The sequence below is a fragment of the Oryctolagus cuniculus genome, chromosome 7 (assembly GCF_964237555.1).
Source record: "Oryctolagus cuniculus chromosome 7, mOryCun1.1, whole genome shotgun sequence".
Lineage (NCBI taxonomy): Eukaryota > Metazoa > Chordata > Mammalia > Lagomorpha > Leporidae > Oryctolagus > Oryctolagus cuniculus.
The window spans coordinates 61,892,144-61,914,099 of record NC_091438.1 but is presented as its reverse complement, the minus strand read 5'-3'; the positions used below and the strand labels follow the sequence as shown (position 1 = coordinate 61,914,099).

At 42.6% G+C, this 21,956-nt stretch overlaps 1 protein-coding gene across 2 annotated transcripts in view; it reads right to left on the bottom strand.

Annotated features, from left to right (window-relative positions):
* Positions 1-21,956, bottom strand: part of LOC100344331 (mitochondrial adenyl nucleotide antiporter SLC25A24) — a 91,846-nt gene that overhangs the window by 58,142 nt on the left and 11,748 nt on the right. The window contains exon 2 of one of the 2 annotated variants that reach the window (XM_051856215.2): positions 14,771-14,824. The gene's annotated coding sequence lies outside the window, so the exon portion shown is untranslated. Of the gene's footprint in view, positions 1-11,452; positions 11,834-14,770; positions 14,825-21,956 lie in introns of those variants that run through there. The other variant, XM_051856216.2, reaches the window with a different exon arrangement.

Sequence of the window (21,956 nt, the reverse complement as noted above, 5' to 3'; positions counted from 1 at the left end):
ATTCCTAAAATAATTGCAATAGTAGGCCTTATAAGGGTATGTCTCATCAATTGCTCTGTTAAAGTGAAGGCCATATTGCTAAAATACAACTCAAAGTAGCTATAGGAAGGGCTAAGATGACATAAACCAGTTTATGATTGTTCCAGTTTTTTTCCCAATAACAGAACTTAAATTAGCTGGAAGAGTAAATAAAACAAATATCCTTAAACATACTTTCCCAAATATCACCCTCCTGCCTGGCCTATTGGCAGGACTGGGACAATATTCTCTACCAGCCTATGTTCACTGATGACGACCCAAGAAGCTAATATTCTGAACTGCTAGATCTTTGCCTGCTTTGAAAACAAGTGAACAGTGGCAGGTGTTTGGGTTAGAAGTTAAACTGGCAGTTAGGATGCCCATATTCATGTCAGAGTGCCTGGGTTCAGTCCACACCCCTGGCTCCTGATTCTAGCTTCCTGCTAATGCACACCTTGAGAGGAGCAGCGGAAATGGCTCAAGAGGTCAAGCTCCTGCCACCCATATGAGAGTCCTGGATTGAGTTCCTGGCTCCTGAATTTGTCCTGGCCCAACTTCAACTGTTGCAAGCATTTAGGGAGTGAATCGGTGTACAGACAGAAAAGTGACATTTTTAAGATAATTTGACTAAATAGAACTCTGGATTAACCTCTGAATGGTTCCTGCAAGGAAACTTGGGCTTTCCCTCAAGAAACAGTTCTTGAGGAAAAGAACTTGGCTTCAACTCCAGTAAAGTGACCTAGCATAAAGCTTTTCTTCCCTTCCCTACCTTTTGAGATCTAGTAATAATACAGGAATACATTCAGAACGGTAAAGAGAATAGGAGAATTGTCAGAGGATGAGATTTTAAGTCAAATATTGAAGCTGGGAAGAGACGAGAAGAGTGTTGTTAGGTAGCAGAGAATCTGTGATGAGCACTGTGCCCTAGCAAGTTAGGCCACCACTTGCCACGCCCACATGCCATATCAGAGCTCCAGTTCCAGTCCTGGCTACTCCACTTCTAATCCAGCTTCCTGCTAATGCACCATGGGAGGCAATGGATAAGGCTCAAGCTCTTGGATCCCTGCCACCAAAGTAGGAAACCTGGACTGAGTTCCAGGCTCCTGGCTTTGGCCTGACCCAGCTCTGGCTGTTGTAGCCTTTTGGGGAATGAAACAGCAGATGAAAGATCTATCTCTCTCTCTCTCTCTCTCTCTCTCTCTCTCTCTCTCTCTCTCCTTCTCTCCTTCTCTGTCACTCCACTCTGCCTTTCAAGTAGGTAAGAATAAATTTAAAAATAAACCTGTGTGGGGAAAAAAAGAAAGACATGGTGCCCTAACACATGGAGGAAAGGATTTCCATATAGGAGAGAGTCAGTCTCCATGGATAAAACCCTGAGAAGCTGCAGGCTGACCTGGCAGCTTCCTCAGAGGCCAGGAGGCAGAGAAGGATTCAGTGAATCCTTCCATGATCACACCAGGTACCTACCTGAACTCCCCTCCTTCTCCCATTCCTAATTCATGCAATGCCAGGTAGCCTTTGAATGCTGGATCCAAAAAAGGCAGGGGTGAGGGGAGCTGCTTCTCTGAGAAAATTGAATAAACTGAATGAGGAAAACTAGGAATGCCAAAGAAAAATGTCAATGCCCCAAGGAAAGCTGTCTCCATTCTTGCCTTTTGGAGCCCCAAATCTGCCCCCTCCCAAAAAACTAATAGGTTCCAGCATTCTAACCCTAAGATGAAAGCAGCCACTGAATAAGTCTATTGATGAAAGCAGTGGATGGTTGTCCACCAAGAGTCTGTGTTCCTCATTCCGTAACGCCAGACTTCTTCTGGGAAGTGACTGATAGGTCGGAGACTTCATTCGTCTGCCTCTCTGGCATTCAACTGTAGTCAGCTGACTATGTGGAATGTGAGTAGAGTGTGCCTCACTTCCCGGCCAGTGCTTTTAAGAAAGCAGATGTGCCTTTTCACTTTCTTGTTCACCCTTCTCCCAGCTGGAAGCAGAGGGCAGCAAGGTGGAAGGAGAGACCAGGAGGGCCAGTGGAAGGAGCCTGGATCCCTGAATCATCACTTGCAGGAAAGCTACCTCCCAGTCAGGAATATTCACAATGGACTGTGACACAGGCAAGGGAGAACATTTACTGGATAAATGTTTAGAGGTTCATTGGGGTAGCTTGCATGAACAACATCAACTAGTCCTCCCATGTACGCAAAACTCCCACTACTGGCAGATAGCTCATGGAAAAACAGACCCATATAAACAACAATAAGAAACTCCCAGGAGATACCTACAGCAGTCCTTTCTTAAATGTCATGGACAAACAAAAATTACAAGAAGGAAAACAGTGTAGAAGAGAAAGACCAAGATAAACAGTACTGATCCTGAGAAAAGAACAGAGTATACTACACGATAGAAATAAGGCTTTTAAATTTTTTGATTAGTGTTCTCAGAGAAATTTGAAAAGATGCTGCTTCCATAGAACACTACCCTTCACTCTGACCTCCTGCCACACACACCAAAGTAAAGATCGAAGAGAAGAAAGTTTTTGGAAATTAAACAACTGAGTCCTGAAATTTCAAAGATCTGTAGAAGGTTTGAAAGACAGAGCCTATGAGCCGGCGCCGTGGCTCAATAGGCTAATCCTCCACCTAGCGGCGCCGGCACACCGGGTTCTAGTCCCGGTTGGGGCGCCGGATTCTGTCCCGGTTGCCCCTCTTCCAGGCCAGCTCTCTGCTATGGCCAGGGAGTGCAGTGGAGGATGGCCCAGGTGCTTGGGCCCTGCACCCCATGGGAGACCAGGAAAAGCACCTGGCTCCTGGCTCCTGCCAGGATCAGCGCGGTGCGCCGGCTGCAGCGGCGGCCATTGGAGGGTGAACCAGCGGCAAAGGAAGACCTTTCTCTCTCTGTCTCTCTCTCTCACTGTCCACTCTGCCTGTCAAAAAAAAAAAAAAAAAAAAAAAAAAAAAAAAAAAAAAAAAAGAAAGACAGAGCCTATGACCTCTCCTAAAATGTAAAGAAAAAGATGAAAAAAGAGAAAACATTAGAGAAAGAATGAAACAACAGAGTAAATCCAGAAGATTCAATATCCACAAAGTATAAGTTCCAAAACAAAAGTACGGGAAGATAAAATAGTTTAAATATATATATATGAACACAGATATAGATAGGTAAATAGATATACAGACAGAAAAATACACAGAACCTCCAAAGTTAAAGAAATAACTATTTCCAGTAAAAGGAATAAATGAATGCCAAGAAAAATGAATGAGAAAAGATCATCTAAACAAAACATCATGAAATTTAGGACATCAAATATTAAGAGAAGATTTTTAGTTAAGTCTTTTGCTGTAATGAGAACATATAACATGAGATCTACTTTATTAATGAAAATTTTAAGTTTACAGTATGATATTACTAACAGTCTGGAGCCAGCAGTCTTGTGCCACAGGCTAAGCTACCACCTGTGATGCCGGCATCCCATATGAGCACCATTTTGAATCCCATCTCTCCATTTCCAATCCAGCTCCCTGCTAATGCACCTGGGAAAGCAGCATAAGACAGCCCACATACTTGACACCCACATGGGAAACCCAGATGGAGCTCCTGGTTCCTGGTTTAAGTGTGGCACAACTTTGGCCATTGGGGCCATTTGGGGAGTGAATCAATAGATAGAAAGATTTCTCTTTCTCTTTCTCTTTCTCTTTCTCTTTTTCTCTCTCTCTCTCTCTCTCTCTCCTCCCCCCATCACTCTGCCTTTCAAATAAATAAATATTTAAATATATATAGAGAGGCCTGCGCCGTGGCTCAATAGGCTAATCCTCCGCCTGCGGCACTGGCACACCGGGTTCTAGTCCCGGTGGGGGCTCCAGATTCTGTCCCAGTTGCCCCTCTTCCAGTCCAGCTCTCTGCTGTGGCCCAGGAGTGCAGTGGAGGATGGCCTAAGTGCTTGGGCCCTGCACCCGCATGGGAGACCAGGAGAAGCACTTAGCTCCTGGCTTCAGATCAGCGTGGTGCGCTGGCCGCGGTGGCCATTGGAGGGTGAACCAACAGAAAAGAAGACCTTTCTCTCTGTCTCTTTCTCTCACTGTCCACTCTGCCTGTCCAAAAAAAAAAAAAAAATTTAAATATAGAGAGAGAGCTGAATAACATTACAGTTTTTTTATATAGAACACCTTCATTTGATCCATTCATCCATCAGTGGACATTTAGGTTGTCGCCACATCTAGGCTACTGTGAACAGTACAACAATGAATGTGGGAAAAGTTTTTTAAAAGCCTCTAGAAAGAAAGAGAAAAAGGTCACTTACCAGGAAGTAATAATATAATAAACTATCACTGAACTCCTTCTTAGTAATACTTTGTGCTAGAAGAGAATGGGAAAATGTTGTCATAGTTCCAAAGGGGAAAAAATGTTTAATATAGAATTTTGTGCTATGTGAAACTATAAATCAATGTGAAGGCACAGTAACAACATTTTCAGATTTGCAAGTACTCTGAAATTTCATCTCCCAAATGCTTTTTCTGGATGAAGATACTTTTGGATTTATTCTAGGGAAGTGAACCAATGAAGATAAAGATATGAAAAGATATGAGAAAGACTAGAACTAACTCAGGACTTTAATGAAAAGGAATTCCAAAGTGATAGCTGTGCTTGGTGTTTATAAAACAATCTAAATCAGAATAGGAGATCAGTGGGCCCCTCGTACAATGTCTTCAAGAAGAAAAATGAGGTATAGTTCACACAAAGGTAGAATGACAATTGATATAGTGAAGAAAACATGTGTTTCTTCTCTCAACAAGATATAAGAGAGACAACTGGAAATACCAGGAATAACAACAAGAATTGTGTAACAGAGTCATGATATAAATATGAAGCCAGTGCAAATGTGGTATAATCGTAGCAGTTTCTGAAATGATAAAAAAAAAAAGACTATTTAATTTGAACACTAAACCATTCTTCTTTAAGGAATTCAGAAGTCTTGACTTTGGACCTATAAAAAAGGAAATGTAAAGTTTTACACATGATTTGGTTTTTTGTTTTTGTTTTTGAGAAGCAGAGAGACAGAGACAGACTAACAGGGAGAGCTCCCATCCAGTAGTTTCATCCCCAAATGCCCATAAGGGAGCCAGGAGCTGGGAACACAATAGAAATCTCCCACAGGAGTAGCAGGAACCCAATTACTTGAGTCATGGCTGCTGCCTGCCACAGTCTGCATTGTCCAGAAGCTGGAGTCAGGAGCCAGAGCAGATCAAACCTAGGCACTCCAGTGTGGGATGTGGGTGTCCTAACTGCTGGCGAAAGGCCTCTGTAATAAAACCCTGTTTTTATTATAGAGAGTAAATAGAGGTGAACTGAGTGAGCAGATATGAAAGCCAACTGTCTTTTAAATTGAGAAATCAAGAAACGTCAGCAAAAGCAAACAGCTGAAAGTCTGAAAGTCATTACTGGAATATTGAAAAGGAGAAATCATTAAAAAGTGGATGCTACTTCCATGCATGGACAGGCATGTTCCACATAACAGTATTTCGGTCAACAAGAGCCTGCATTTACGATTGTTCCATATGATTATATCACCTAGTGATATCACAGTCTACCTTCGTTTGTATAAGAATGCTCTATGATTTTGCACAATGACAATATTGCCTAACAATACACTCAAAATGTATCCCCGTTACTAAGTGACTCATGCCTGCATATAAGTTTGTTTTAAGCAGTGACACACAATCTTGAATTATACACATCAGATTACTTGCAGCTGTAACTTCTCAGGAGGTAGTTTATAGAAATAAAGTGGTAAAAGTTAATAACTACGATTTTTTATCTTTTTTACCAAAAAAAGGGGAGGGGATTGCCTCTGGGAAGATGGGAAGACAGCTGTTGTTTTCTACTATAAATTCTTCAGTACTAATCCGTTTTTATCATGTCCAAGTGTTACTTTGATGTAAATTAAAGAAGAAAATAAGTTTAGAAGAAGAAAAAGAATAAACAATTCTAAGTTCACCCTATCCCCTAAACAAACATCCAGCAGATTCCCCAAAGTACCATCCATATTGATGAAGATCACATTGACCTTGGAAATTTCCAAAGCAGGTGTTACTAGTTGATCACCATGGCTACAACAAATAAAATGAGATGAAACGATACTAAACATTCGGTTTATGCACTTTAACTTCCTGATATATACCTGTATAGATTTCAAAATATTCCTCTATCATCCAAGACTTCCTCTCTCAGCCACCTGTCAGCTGCTAGGGAATCAGTCCAGTATTTTAGCATTCAATCTTATTTTCTCCCTTCTGGATCATCATGCAGGTTGGCTTTGCCTCTTTATGAGTTTGCCAAAAGCAAGAGTAACATGCCAAATCAAACACCTACCACCAAGCAGCAGGAGCTTTATTACTTTTACCTAAAAGAATGTTTGCTACATCAGGAGTATTGCAGTAATTAGGACAACATGAGGCCCAAGCCCTGAGTGATGGCATGAGAGGCAGACATCAAGGTCTCAGGGAACACCTGCTTCTCTCCAGCCTCCCAGAGCCTGGAAGGGCTCAATCTCTCCCTGTGGTTTATTGTCAAGAGAGAACTGGGAGGAGAGTTCTGATGGTGAAAGGATGTGCATTTCTACACAGAGCTCTTTGAGTGACTTTTCTGTCTCCTACAAAACTCAGAAATGGCCCTCAGCTGTGTACTCAGGGCCAGCCTTAGCACTTGAAACAAATGCTCTTCCAATCCCTAACATGCAGAGGGATATAATAAAGACAGGTTCTGTCAAGACCTCAGCAAAAGACAACTCTGATTCTCAACACTGATTTTATCCCAGGAGGGCAGGGAAGAAAACTGGGAGTCCATACCCAAGAACAAAGGGTTCCTATCTCTCCCCAGCAAATCTTGTGGGAGTGGAATCAGGCTGTTACCCTGGTAACATGATCCACTCAGGACAACAGAAGTAAAGTAACAAGGCACTCCAGCTGTTTTAGATGGTAGATACCAAGCACTTTGTGCATCTATATGTGAGCTTTTTGAGCGGGAAGAGGGGAAATCCCAACGATGATTATTTCAGACCCCATGCAGTAAATTTATTATGTAGTTTATTAAACACATAGCAATTAAATTTTGAAGGGCATCTATCAACGATGACAATGTTTGTTTTAGCATTGTTAACATTATCCCATCTTTTTGTGACAATGTTTACTACACCAGGATTGACTGCCCCTTGAGGTTACTCTTGGTTCTTGAAAGGAAAACCATATTGTCCCATTACCTATCCTCGCTTCCTCCAATTCTCTAAAATAGTGAGGCAAAGGGTCAGAAAGGTGACTTTGTTTTAGAGCACATTAAATTTTAAAAAAAAAAGCTATTTCTGGGATGCCCAAATCTTTCAGCGCTATTAAAATTCAGAGTCCCCTCCCCCCAGAAACCTTTTGTTTGAGGAACGCAAATCATGCATTTCATAAATACAACTTTAGGAATATAGTGATTTTTTTAAAGCATCAGTAACCAAGAATCTCTAGTAAGTCTCTGAATAATCCCTGTTCTCAACCACAACAATCTCAATTCTGTGCAGATGTCCAAGCCAGAAATCTTGCCCTCTCCTTCTCTACCTCATTCTTTTTTTTTTTATTTTTTTTTTATTTTTTGACAGGCAGAGTGGACAGTGAGAGAGAGAGACAGAGAGAAAGGTCTTCCTTTTGCCATTGGTTCACCCTCCAATGGCCGCCGCGGCCGGCGCGCTGCGGCGGGCGCACCGCGCTGATCCGATGGCAGGAGCCAGGAGCCAGGTGCTTTTCCTGGTCTCCCATGGGGTGCAGGGCCCAAGCACCTGGGCCATCCTCCACTGCACTCCCGGGCCACAGCAGAGAGCTGGCCTGGAAGAGGGGCAACCGGGACAGAATCCGGCGCCCTGACCGGGACTAGAACCTGGTATGCCGGCGCCGCAAGGTGGAGGATTAGCCTAGTGAGCCGCGGAGCCGGCCTAACTCATTCTTTATATCCAGTTGTCCCTGGCAAAGCCCTGCTGACTGTAATTCTAAAGTATATCCTAAACGTCTTAACATTCTCTGGTTAGACAGTCCAAGTCAGCACCAACTCACCTTTGTGCTGCTACAGCAGTGATTTGTTTTAAAAATATAAATGGAAACAAACACTTCACAAGCTTATTATGGTCACATACCCCACTGAGTACTTTATATGCATCAGTTCATAGATTCCTGTCAACAGCTCCATAAGGCATTCTAGGACATTACCACTTTAAGAAGAAGACACTGAAAAGAGAAATCAAGAGACTTACCCAAACTCACACAGCTGGGAAATGGAGGCACTAGCAATCTCTCCTTAACTGATACTCTACATTCACTGAACCTGCCACCTTTTAATCCAACTTCCACACAACAGCCAATGTGATTATTTAAAACAAGTAATGTTTAAACCAGAAACTTCCTTTTTTGTTGTTTTACCTTCATTGCTAAATTTTCTAAAATTTTTATTAACAATAATTGTACATGTTTATAGGCTACATTGTGACATTTCAATACATGTATACAATGTATATTAGTAATCATTTTCCCTTTGACATTACTTTATGATCAGAACTTCTGATCAGACTTCTTTCTTCTATTTTTTCATATAAAATATACTACATTGCTGTAAAGTTTAGTCTCCCTGCTGTGCTTTGTAACACTAGGAACTTATTTCTTTGATCTATTCTGATTTGGTACCCATTATCCAAACTCTCTATCCTTCTCTGCCCAACCCAGCTTTTAATAATCACCATTCTGTGCTCAGACTGAGTTTTGTTTTAGCTTTCACATGTAAGGGAGAAATGCACTATTTGTCTTTCTGTGTCTGGCTTATTTCACTTGACATGTCCTCCAGTTCTGTCCACTTTGCTGCAAATGACAGGTTGTCATCTTTTTATGGCTGAATAATATTCCATTGTATACATACACCACATTTTCTTTATCCTTTTATAGTATGATGGACACCTGGATTGATTACACATCTTGGCTATGTGAGCAGTGCTGCAATAAACACAGTGAAACCAGAAACTCTCCAAGTAAAAGCAAAAAACAACTTTGTTCTTTCCTTTAAAAAAAAAATATTTATTTGAGAGGTAGAGTCACAGAAGAGAGTAGAATAAAGTAGCGATGGAAGGTCTCTCTCTGTCCCTGCCTTTCAACTAAAGATAGATTTATTTATTTATTTATTTATTCATTTATTTATTTATTTGAAGGGCAGAGTTACCTAGAGAAAGGAAGGAAGAGAGAGAGATCGTCCATCCTCTGGTTCACTCCCTAAATGGCCACAATGTATGCAGCTGGGCTGATCCAAAGACTAAAGCCAGGAGATTCCTCCAGGTATCCCACATCTGTGCAGGGCCCAAGGACCTGAGCCATCTTCCACTGCTTTCCCAGACACACCAGCAGAGAGCTGAACCAGAAGTGGAGCAGCCAGGACTTGAACCAGTGCCCATATTGGTTGCTGACACTGCAGGTGGTGATCTTACCTGCCATGTCACAGAGCCAGCCCCTCAGATGAATTTTTAAACTTCTTTTGGGCAGGCTGGCTCTGTGGTATAGTAGGCTAAGCCTCTGCCTTCAGTGCCGGCATCCCATATGGGCACTTGTTTGTGTCCCGGCTGCTTCTCTTCCAATCCAGCTCTCTGCTTGTGGCCTGGGAAAATAATGGAGGATGTCCCAAGTGCTTGGGCCCCTGCACCCATGTGGGAGACTCCAAAGAAGTTCCTGGATGCTAGGCCAGCCCTGCTCTGGCCATTGTGGACATTTAAGGAGTGAACCAGCAGATGGAAGACCTTTCTCTCTCTCTCCCTCTCTCTGTAACTCCATCTCTCAAATAAATAAATCTAGAAGAACAAAAAATGAAATCAACATATGAAAGAGTGATTTGTACTCCCATGTTTATTGCAGCTCAATTCACAATAGCTAAGATACAGAATCAACCCAGATGGCCATCAACTGAAGACTGGATAAAGAAATTATGGCATATTTATACTATGAAATACTACACAGCGATAAAAAAAAAAATAAAATGCTGTCGTTTGCAACAAAATGGATGCAACTGGAAATCATTATACTTAGTGTAATAAACCAGTCCCAAAATGACAAGTACCATACATTCTCCCAGAGCTGTGGTGACTAATAGAGTACCTAAAAGGTAATCTGTAGAAGTGAAATTGACACTTTGAGATGCCATGATTTTGAACAGTCCTTGACTCAACTGTTGAGGAACAGTAGTTTGCTTTTTTTTTTTAATCTTCACACTATTTTTTGAACTCTTTACTTCGTGTATGGTTAATCTGATGAGTATAAAGTTAACCGAAAACAGATCTTTGTAAAAAAAAATAAGAATGGGAATAGGAGAGGGAAGAAGAGGAAGGTTGGGTGTGCAGATAGGAGGGAGAAAAGGGTGGGAAGAATCACTATATTCCTAAATTTGTATATATATGGGACACATAAAGATTGTATGCCTTAAATAAAATTTAAAAAAGAAGTAGAGTGGGGACTTGAACCCAAACACTCTGATTTGGGATTCAGGTATTCCAAGCAGTATCTTGTCTTAACCACTAGGCTGAACGCCAACCCCCCTTCTTTTCATTCCTGATCAAACCAGCTCCTCAGAACCGTTTCTTTGCTAGCACCTAGGGCAAGTCCCTTTACATTTTTAGTAATCTCAGTTCACAAAAAGTCTCTTTTAGCCACAAAGTAGTCTCACTTCAATAATAAAATGCCCAGTCCAGCATGTTGGTCAAAATTCTAAACTTCATCACAGTGGATGATTCCTCTTCACCACGTACCCACCCAACCTGTTTGAGCTGGTGGCCTCTTCATTCTTTCAGCTGACCTTTGGCCAACCAGGGGTGGAGGGGCCAAGGAAGGAAGAGAGATAAGGGAGAGGAAAGCTGGTGTTTGACAAGTACAGATGTTATCCACATTTTTAGGCCGTGGCTGGAGCACGTATTTAAAGTTAGCTGGCTCTCGGGCTTGTTTTTATGAGCACCATCCACATTCCTCCCTGGGTTCCTCTGACTACAGCTCCACAGTGTAGGCAAAGCCTCAGCCTCAGTGGTTACTTGCATATCCCCCACCTCCCAGCCCTGCCTTCAGCTTCTGGATCTGAGGGCACCGGTCCCGCCGATTTCTGCTGCGGATGTGCAGCACAGGCAGCCAGGCTCTCAAGCGTGATCCTTTTCAAAATGCCCTCAGATAGACATTCCTGCCAAGGATTCCTTATCTGCCAGCTGCCACTGAAGGTATTATGGTTACTTTCAAACTGTGTTTCCCTGTTCTGATAAATGATTTTCCAAGGTTTCTTCATGGAATCCAGAAGACACAAATCATATTCACCATATGGCCTCCATTAAGCCTCCCTCAACAGACCTGAGGTGAGAGAAATGCACGTGTTTCACCAGTCTCCCAGAGTTTTAAGGAAGACTCACAAAGCATTGAGGACTCTTTCCATGGGATTCTTCAATCTCAACGGCTCTTCATCATCTTCAATTTTAGCACGTATAGTATATAGCCTTAAGACAGGTAAGACAGGAAGGTCCACAGAACTGGTTTTAGTACCTCTTTTGTAATTCTGCCATAGGTGATCTGACTCAAACAGGTCACTTTGGAATTTAAGAGTAATTGGACCCTCAGCTGAAAGTGAGTCAGAAAGAACATCTGAACATTCTAGTCTGCACTGTATGTCTTGCCATTCCTACTGGGTCTCAATACTGTTTCAAATGTTCTAAGGAGTGCTGTGTGATGTGGCACTAGCCTACTTGTCCAGGCTTCTCTTATGCCACTTTTCAGCCACATTGGTCCTCTTGCAGATCCCTGGATTCCCTAAGCTCTTTCCTACCTCAGAACCTTTATATGTGTCTAGAACATTCTTTCTCTCACCATTCTTTGCCTTCTCATTTATGAGGTCTCCATTTAAATATTACCTGAAATAACTCCTTACCTCCACCCCATTATTTTCACTCTTACAGACTATTTTACTTTATAGCCTTTAATACCACTTATAACTGTATAATTGTGTGCTTACTGGCTTATGGCCATATGGCCAAAGACTGGTTCACCATTTACCAAATCACTCCCATTTTCCTCATGGGCACACAGCCTCCCTTGTAGTTATATACAGCTGTGTGACTTTTCTAGCCCACAGAAGGTAGGCAGAAAAAAGACCACTTCCAGCCCTGGTGTGTAAAATACTGCCACACGGGACCCTCTGTTCTCTTTTGCCAATCAACAACTTCATAGAGCAGATTCTAAGAACCCAAAGGAACACAGAATCATGGAAAAAAAGTGATCTAAGTTAATGCTTAGAGGAGACATGAATGTTATGGCATAAGCAATAGCCTCTTCAGATTATTGCCTGAGAAAAAACAAACTTTTATTGGGTTAAGCCATCAAAATTTCTCTTATAGAACTATTCCAGTTAGCATATTTAAGAAACAGTGATAGAATACTGTGCAGGGTTGTGACACAACAGGTAGAGCTACCACTTAGGATTCCCACATCCCAAATCAGAGTGCCTAAGTTTGACTCCCACCTTCACTCTGATCCCACTTCCTGCTAATGTGCAGCCTGGAAGGCAGCAGGTGATAGCTAAGTGTTTAGGCTTCTGCCCACCACGCAGAAAACCAGATGACGTTCCAGTCTCCTGGCTTTGAACTGGCCCAGTCCTGGCTATTTCAGGCATCTGGGGAATGAACCAGCAGATAGATGATCTCCTTCTCCCTCTCTACCATTGTGCCTTTCAAATAAATAAACTTAAAAAGAATACTAGAATTAGATTGCCACTATTTTAAGCCCTAATACAGCACACTCATTCCTGCCTCAGAGCCTTTGAACATGCTATGCCGTTGTCTGGAACACTCTTCTCCCACATCTACTCATGGCTTTGTCCTTCATAGCCATCACAAGGCTTCCTAACACTGAATGTTCCTATTTTGATAGGTGCTACTTATCAAAAGTAGCACCTTGGGGACAGTGCTGTGGCGTAGCAGGTAAAGCCGCCGCCTGCAGTGCCAGCATCCTATATGGGTGCCAGTTCGAGACCCAGCTACTCCACTTATGATCCAGCTCTCTACTGTGGCCTGGGAAAGCAGCAGAAGATGGCTTAAGGCCTTGGGCCCCTGCACCCACGTGGGAAGCCTGGGAGGAAGCTCCTGGCTCCTGCTTCGGATCAGCACAGCTCTGGCCATTGCAACCAACTGGGGTGAACTAGCAGATGGGAGACCATTCTCTCTCTCTCTGGTGTGCTCGCGCTCTCTCTCTCTCTGCCTCTCCTTCTCTCTGTGTGTAACTCTGATTTTAAAATAAATAAATAAATATTTTTTAAAAAGTAATACCTTGCCTCTTCCCACGGCCCCCACCCACATGAGATATCACTCTCACTCTATTTTACTTTTCATTGTTGCACTTAATCACTACTTGATATTACATATTTGTTTGTTTAAAGCCTGTCTGAAGGCCAGTGTTGCGACTCTGGGCTAAGCTGCAGTTAACAATGCTCATTCAAGTCCCCGCTGTTCCACTTTTGATCCAGTTCCCTGCTAATGTGCCGAGGAAGGTAGCAGAAGATGCCATTCACGTGGGAGACCAGGACTCCTGGCTTCTGGCTTCAGCCAGTCCCAGTCTTAACTGTTGGAACCATTTGGGTGGTGAACCATGAATGAAATCAATTATCGCCTGCGCCATGGCTCAATAGGCTAATCCTCCGCCTTGCAGCGCCGGCACACGGGGTTCTAGTCCCAGTCGGGGCGCCGCATTCTGTCCTGGTTGCCCCTCTTCCAGGCCAGCTCTCTGCTATGGCCCAGGAGTGCAGTGGAGGAAGGATGGCCCAAGTGCTTGGGCCCTGCACCTGCATGGGAGACCAGGAGAAGCACCTGGCTCCTGGCTTCGGATCAGTGCAGTGCACCGGCCGCAGTGCGCCGGCCGCGGCAGCCATTGGAGGGTGAACCAACAGCAAAGGAAGACCTTTCTCTCTGTCTCTCTCTCTCACTGTCCACTCTGCCTGTCAAAAAAAAAAAAAAAAAAAGAATAAAAAAGAAATCAGTTATCTCTGTCTTCTCTTCCTCTCTCTCTTTTGCTCTGCCTTTCAATTAAATGATTATTAAAATAATAATAAATAACACCAATAGGGCCGGCGCCGCAGCTCAATAGGCTAATCCTCCGCCTAGCGGTGCCGGCACACCGGGTTCTAGTCCCGGTTGGGGCGCCGGATTCTGTCCCGGTTGCCCCTCTTCCAGGCCAGCTCTCTGCTGTGGCCAGGGAGTGCAGTGGAGGATGGCCCAAGTGCTTGGGCCCTGCACCCCATGGGAGACCAGGAAAAGCACCTGGCTCCTGCCATCGGATCAGCGCGGTGTGCTGGCCGCAGCGCGCTGGCCGCGGCGGCCATTGGAGAGTGAACCAATGGCAAAGGAAGACCTTTCTCTCTGTCTCTCTCTCTCACTGTCCACTCTGCCTGTCAAAAAAAAAACAAAAACAAAAAAAAACAAAAAAAAAAAAAAAACCACCAATAGAGCTTTTCTCACCTACCAGAAAAAGCTCCATGAGTACAGGAATTTTGTTTACCTTGTTCATTGCTATTTGTTCAGTGCATTGAAGAGTGACTTCCAATGAATGGGAACTCAATATGTATTTGTTAAACACATGGATTAATAAATTCTAAATAAGTGAACATAAAGCCTTCCAAGTTTCACTCAGTTACAGTTGTGAACTTCATTTAGGAAACTCTTAAGTACAGGGATTCTGTCACTTACTGATTGGATAATCTTGGAAGAATTGTTTCATCTCCTTGTGCCTCAGTTCTTCATCTGTAAAATGGAAGAATAATGTCATCTATTCATAGAGTATGAGGTTTATGTGAATACATCAAGAGCTTAGGCTAGAGCAATACCTAGTACATTAGTTCTCCATAAATGTGGGCTGATATTATTGCTATCATGGATATTACAGATATCTAGATATTCAGTTTAAATTGGGGAGGTAGAAGAAGGAACCATGTTTCACATTATAAAGAACTTTTAAAATCATAACCAGGATCAGGTTTTTAGCCTACTAATTAAGAAACTCACATTGCATGGCAGAGTACTGGGTTTGATTCCTGCTTCTGGCACCTGCTCCAACTTCCTGCTAATGTAGACCCTGGAAGGCAACAGTGATGGCTCAAGTGGTTGGGTTCCTGCCATCCACCTGGGAGATCTGGATTGAGTTCCTGCCTCCTGATTTTAGCCCTGGCCAGGGAGCCAGCCAGACATTACAGGCATTTGGTAAGTGAACCAGCAGAAGAGAATGCTCTCTCTCGCTCTCCCTTTCTCTCTCTTCTCTCTCTCTCTCTCTCTCTCTCTCTCTCTCTCTCTCTCTCTTCTTTCACACACACACACAAACACACACACACACCAAAATAAAAAATAAATCATTATCACAAAACATGTATTAGGATTTATACATTTCAAGTGTAGGCCTTAACGGCATGAAAGGTAACATGTAGCAGAGCAACTTAGAACGAACGTCTTAGAAGCCTCTGCCAACTAGAAATCAATCATGTACCCATTCAGATTTCAAACTCCCAAAATCAGTTTATACACAGTTTTTCCAGAACACACTAACAGTATAAATCAAAGCACATCTGTATTCTTCAATGCCAAATGCCACCTGATCAGCAAACACAGGCAGAGCCCCTTGCCATTGCCCTGCCCCATTTATGCCACATAATCACCACAGCCTCTCACTAACAGCTGCAGTCTTGGAAGCAACAACAGCATCTTGCTGTACCCAGGATCATCACATTAGTGGATAGCCAATCTACTTGGCCCCCAAAAAAGGATTCCACAAATGGAGGTGCTTGGTTAAGATAACTGTCAAGGAATAAATTCTGTACTACAAATAAAGCCAAAATGTAAAGGAAAACATTGAATAATGTTGAGTAAGCCTGCTTTTAAATCAGTTGTTTATGCATTTACTTCAGCTTCTTTTCTGACTTGTCACTGGGGAAAATTTTTGCTTTTGTTATTTATCATCGACAGTGTTGTTCTGGGCTTTCTGCTTCAAATTAAAACCATCAGGGTGAGGTTCTGCCATGACCTCTGGCCAAACTGACTTGCCAAGCATGTAGCAGCCTTCCTTTTCCCCCAGCGACCTCCCAGCCTTTCTTAGTATTTTGAAGCATGCTGAAGAAAGGAAATGATGCTGGGTGTCTCCACATACTCAGACATGGCCCTACTTTCCCACAATGACACAAGATAAACAAATAAATGATAAATGTCACTCTTAAGATTTAAAGAATTAAAAGAATATGGTTGATTATGGCTTTATTACATTTCATGTTCCTGTCACAATCTTTTCAGGTTGAAAGTGAAAGCTATAGGCATAAGGTATTGCTTAAGACAGTTTGTGTAGTAAATGGACTCATTTGTAATAACAGCTCTTCCATGTCCAGCTATTTAGAAAGTATTCAAGTAAGACAATTGCTAAATTCTCTTAAATTTTTTTATCGTAACCAATTCTCCAAAATCTGAATGTTCCTTCTTAGAAAGATAGAATAAATAGATTATGCTTTCCAATTGAGAAATCACATTTCATTTCCTGGTGGTAATTGTCAATAGGATATTTATTTAAAATATTTTAACCACATCAGATTTAATCTAAAAAGCTACTCAATTTAAGAGTTCAAAGAGTATGTAAGCTTAAATCAAGTCCATCTACAGGTGGGCACTTTTTGTTTTGTTAAAGATAAATATCTTTTTTGCTATTTTAAGAATCTCCTTGGCTAAAGATTTTGAATGCACTAAGAAAATCCATATACCTCAGACACTTGGCTAACCAAGAAAGTCAGGGTAAGGTTACAAGAGGTCTTTCTCCAACTCATCAGCCTGAGAACATACATATACTTAAGTAATAAAGGAAACAATGTTGAATATAAGTAATCTGTACATTCACTACCATCACAGTGCAAAGATTCAAGATATCCCCCAGTGCACTTCACACTGTCATCACTGGCTTCAGTTAAAGGGATGCATATGTGTGAGGTGGGGGTGCAGGGAGATGAGTTCCCCAGAATGTTGTGTAAATATGCCTTCCTTACAAGAACATATTTTCTAAGTCTGTCTAAACTTGTTTCCCCTTCTGCATCCCCTGAATTTGTTTGAGGTACTATCAACCTTCTCGGCCACAGAAATTTATGAAACAGAAGTCATTTTTTACTTCTTCTCCTTATTCCATCACTGTATATGCTAGGTTGCCAGGTCTTCTTGATTCTAGTTTTAATAGTAACCTCTCATGAGTCACCATCTCTCTAACTCCTTGCTAGAGCCTCAGAACCTATGCCTGCTCTGCTGTGATAGCTAGCCTTCCAACGGCAGAGCAGTTAGCTTTTAGCTTCTCCTTATCCCAGCATATCCTAAATATTCCTGCCAGATTAATTTTCCTAATGAACAACTCAGATTTTTCATTTCCTTGCTCAAATGCCTTGTAATCTACAAAATAAAGTCTAGATTCTCTGGGCCAGCATTTAAAACCAGGATGTGGCCACAATCTGTGCTTCCACCTGATTCTCCTCTACTTTCTCACAGCTATTCTTTCCTTTGTTTTAACTTGGATTCTCCTCCCCCTAAATTCATGCTTTCCTGCCTCAGCAATGGCCTTTCCTTCCTTCTCTGCCTTTGTAGGTCTTCTACTTCCTTTAAGGCTCAAGGTCTAGCTCAATGCCACATCCTCCACAAAGCCTTCTCATCTCTCATCTGGAAGCAATTGCTTCCCCTCTGAAGTACTCTGAAAGTCATGTAAATGCCTCTTTCTCAACTTTCTTCTATTTCTTATTTCCCCTACTATCATTTCCTAAGAAGATCCAACTCTTATTTGCTTTTGAATCCTCCAATTGAATAGCATAGTAATATCTGCATAGTGGTTAACTAAATAAATAACAGTTGAAGAAATAAATATGTGTATACCCAATATACAAGAGGCAACATTGAGCCAGTTTTATATAATAAAAGACCTGCTCTAACCTATAGTGAAATACTAGACGTGATACTGTAGCTAGACAGCAGAAAAAAAGAGTATTGAGGGGCTGGCACTGTGGCACAGTGGGTTAACGCCTTAGCCTGAAGCACTGACATCCCATATGGGCACCAGTTCGAGTCCCAGCTGCTCCACTTCCGATCCAGCTCTCTGCTATGGCATGAGAAAGCAGTAGATGATGGCCTAAGTCCTTGGGCTCCTGTACCCAAGTGGGAGACCCGCAAGAAGTTCCTGGCTCCTGGCTTCAGATCCGCACAACTGGCCACAGTTGTGGCCAACTGGAGAGTGGACGTTGCGGCCAACTGGGGAGTGAACTATCGGATGGAAGACCTCTCTCTCTCTCTGCCTCTCCTTCTCTCTCTGTCTAACTCTGACTTTCAAATAAATATATAATTTTTTTTAAAAAAGAACGTTGAAAAGAAATATATGTATATACATCTAGGTAACAACATGAGAGAATATTTTCTATAACGTATCTCCTCAAAGTATTTGCTCCTTTTTAAAGGTTAAACTTGAATGTGTGTATTTGCTTTCTTTTGATAGGTTTTCTCTTAATAAAGTTCTGATGGTAATTTCAAGAACCTGCTTTTATCTGAAAAGCAGGACTGTACCCTATGTATAAGACTAGGTTCTAGTCGGCGCCGTGGCTCACTAGGCTAATCCTCCGCCTTACGGTGCCGGCACACCGGGTTCTAGTCCCGGTCAGGGCACCGGATTCTGTCCCGGTTGCCCCTCTTCCAGGCCAGCTCTCTGCTGTGGCCAGGGAGTGCAGTGGAGGATGGCCCAAGTGCTTGGGCCCTGCACCCCATGGGAGACCAGGAGAAGCACCTGGCTCCTGCCTTCGGATCTGCGCGGTGCGCCAGCCGTGGCGGCCATCGGAGGGTGAACCAACGGCAAAGGAAGACCTTTCTCTCTGTCTCTCTCTCTCACTGTCCACTCTGCCTGTCAAAAAAAAAAAAAAAAAAAAAAAAGACTAGGTTCTAAAGATGCATTATAAATAGAAATATTTTACCAAAATTACAATTGCACATTCAGTTGTAAGTTGTGTTGCATTAAAAAGAGTACAAACAAAACTATAAAGAAATGTTGGTCCACAATCAAACTTAAACTGTTTCTTTGGAAACTTCTCATCTGAGTGGATGTGAGCTTTCACCAAAAATATCCACGTATCTATTTACATCCCATTTTAGTGTGGTTCTAAATTGGGCTGGTTTCAAGCTGGTTCCAATTTATTCTAACCAATATATTCTATTGCACAGTTTTGAATGGGCAAATATAGCTAATTCTTTCATTTCTGCTTTACCTTTTTTTTTTTTTTAGACAGGCAGAGTGGACAGTGAGAGAGAGAGAAAGGTCTTCTTTTCCATTGGTTCACCCTCTAATGGCCGCTGCGGCCAGCGCACCGCGCTGATCCGAAGCCAGGAGCCAGGTGCTTCCTCCTGGTCTCCCATGCGGGTGCAGGGCCCAAGGACCTGGGCCATCCTCCACTGCACTCCCGGGCCACAGCAGAGAGCTGGACAGGAAGAGGAGCGACCGGGACAGAATCTGGCACCCCGACCGGGACTAGAACCCGGTGTGCTGGTGCCGAAGGCGGAGGATTAGCCTAGTGAGCCGCAGTGCCGGCCTATGCTTTACTTTTTTCTAAAAAAAAAAAAAATTAGCTAATTTGAAAGAGTTACAGAGAGAGGAGGAGACAGAAAGAGACAGAGATGTTCCATCCACTGGTTCACTCCCCAGGTGGCTTCAACAACCAGTGCTGGGCCAGGCTAAAACCAGGAGCCAGCCAGGAACTTCTTCTGGGTCTCACACAGGGGTGGCAGGAGCCCAGGCACTTGGGCCATCCTTTACTGCTTTTCCCCAAATCATTAACAGGGAGCTGGATAAGAAGTGGAGCAGCAGGAACACAAACCAGTACCCATATGCGATGCTTGCATCACAGGCGGTGGATTTAACAGTTGTGCCACAATGCCAGGCCGTCTACTATCTTTATTACTAAGACTAGATAATGGTGCCAATTTGGCTCTAGCTAGTTGAAATTACATTTAAAATATTATCAGTCCTAAATATGGCCAAAGTGAATCCAGCAACTTGCAATTCATTTCCTGAAAAATATCAAGTTACTTTGTTTCACTATTCACTTTTGAGATCTAGTGAAGACACCATCAGATTCATTTTTTATGTGTGCCTAGCAAAGTGCTGGTACATATAGAAACACTCACTAAATACTTAATGATCAATCAATCCACCAAATACCAATGCTGCTAGTACATGTTACCTACCATCTGGATGATCATGCTGTATTAAGAGATAAGCCAATGAAGAACTGAACAAAGAATGCATGTTCAGTAAACACTTTTGAGTTTAATTCATTTAATTTTAGAGCCTGAGAGGACACCAGAAGTGATATGCCTTCTGCTCGTTTCCCTCTTGTCTAAGAGTACATAGTGCTTTTGAATATGCTTATTGAAACACATGTATTAACAAGTACCTAATTACATTTTCTTCATCTTAATTCACAGAGGGCAAAGACATTGTAATGACTGGGCCTTCTCCATGCAGCTTGATGATTTGCAGATTGTAGACACTGAAATGCTTGCTGCATGAGTGACCAAGTGAGTCTAGACTTCTGCTGTCCAGTATTGTTGTCATCCATTCACATGTGGTTATTTAAATTATTTAGAATTGAGCAAAATTTAAAAGTCAGTGCTTGGTCATACCAGCCCCTTTACAAGTGTTCCATCTCCGCATGTGGCTAGTGACTACCATATTGGATAGAGCAGAGAACATTTCCATGGTTGCACAAAGTTCTGCTCAGTGCTGTCTTCTTCATTTTGCACAACAATACTGCTCAGTGCTGGTCTAGACTCTTTTCTTCATTTTGGGGAAGTAGTCATTTGTTCAGAATCAAACTATCAAAAGCAGAACTGGGGTTAAAATGGGAACTCCTAAATTGTATCCCTTGTGAAGTCACAGAATAGCTGTCACGGAGGGGAGGGAGGTAGCAGGAGTGAGTTTCATGGGTTCTTTTCCTCAGCTTAGTACAGAAATAAAAAGCCAGGAAACAGTTTGCAAAGAGGCAGAAGCTTTTATTTGACAGAAAAGAAACTGATTTAATTGGCAAGTGACAGAAAAAGCATCTGGTCTGAGAGGAGACCAGACAGAGTGCCCGAGCGGGACACTGGCTTTGAGGAGGTGTCTGGGTTTTTAAGGCATTGCTGTCTATTCACTGGGTCAACCTACTGGGGATACCCTTTGGAGGAGGGGGTTTCATATACGTATGTTGATTGGCTTGGGGCTCATGGAGATAGCAGGGGTCTCCAAGAGACTGTCCGTCTCCTTAAGGGTTCAGCCCCCTCCCCTGCCAACTCTGGGTAAAAGATTGCTACCACCCTGAAGGTGTGATTTAAAGCTGCAAGGTCACACATGCAGCACAAGAAGCTATTAGGAGAGATGCCAGTAGGTCTGCAGACAGGCTATCCAGCCACTGCTGACAACTTGCTTGTAAAGGACATTCTACCTATGCCTGAAGAGCCCACAGACTCCCAGCCCCACTGGACAGCCTCAATAGTTCTAAATCATTTCAGAATTCCAGCTGTATATAACCTTAACTTAGACCTTCCATGCTATCATGAGAGACATGGTCTTTGTCTTGTTATTTTATATTTGTATTTTATCATTATTTTAAATTTGCATTTTAATGCATCGGTTTGCATGCTTTACTAAAAATTCATAATAAATTTTCCTTAATTTTTGCAAGGTTTATTTATTTATTTGAAATCAGAATTACAGAGAGTGAGAGAGAAAGAAAGACAAAGAGAGGGAGAGAGATCTTGCATCTGCTGGTTCATTTCCCAAATGGCCACAAGGAGCCAGGAGCTTCATCCGTGTCTCCCACATGGGTGCAGGTGCCCAAGCACTTGAGCCATC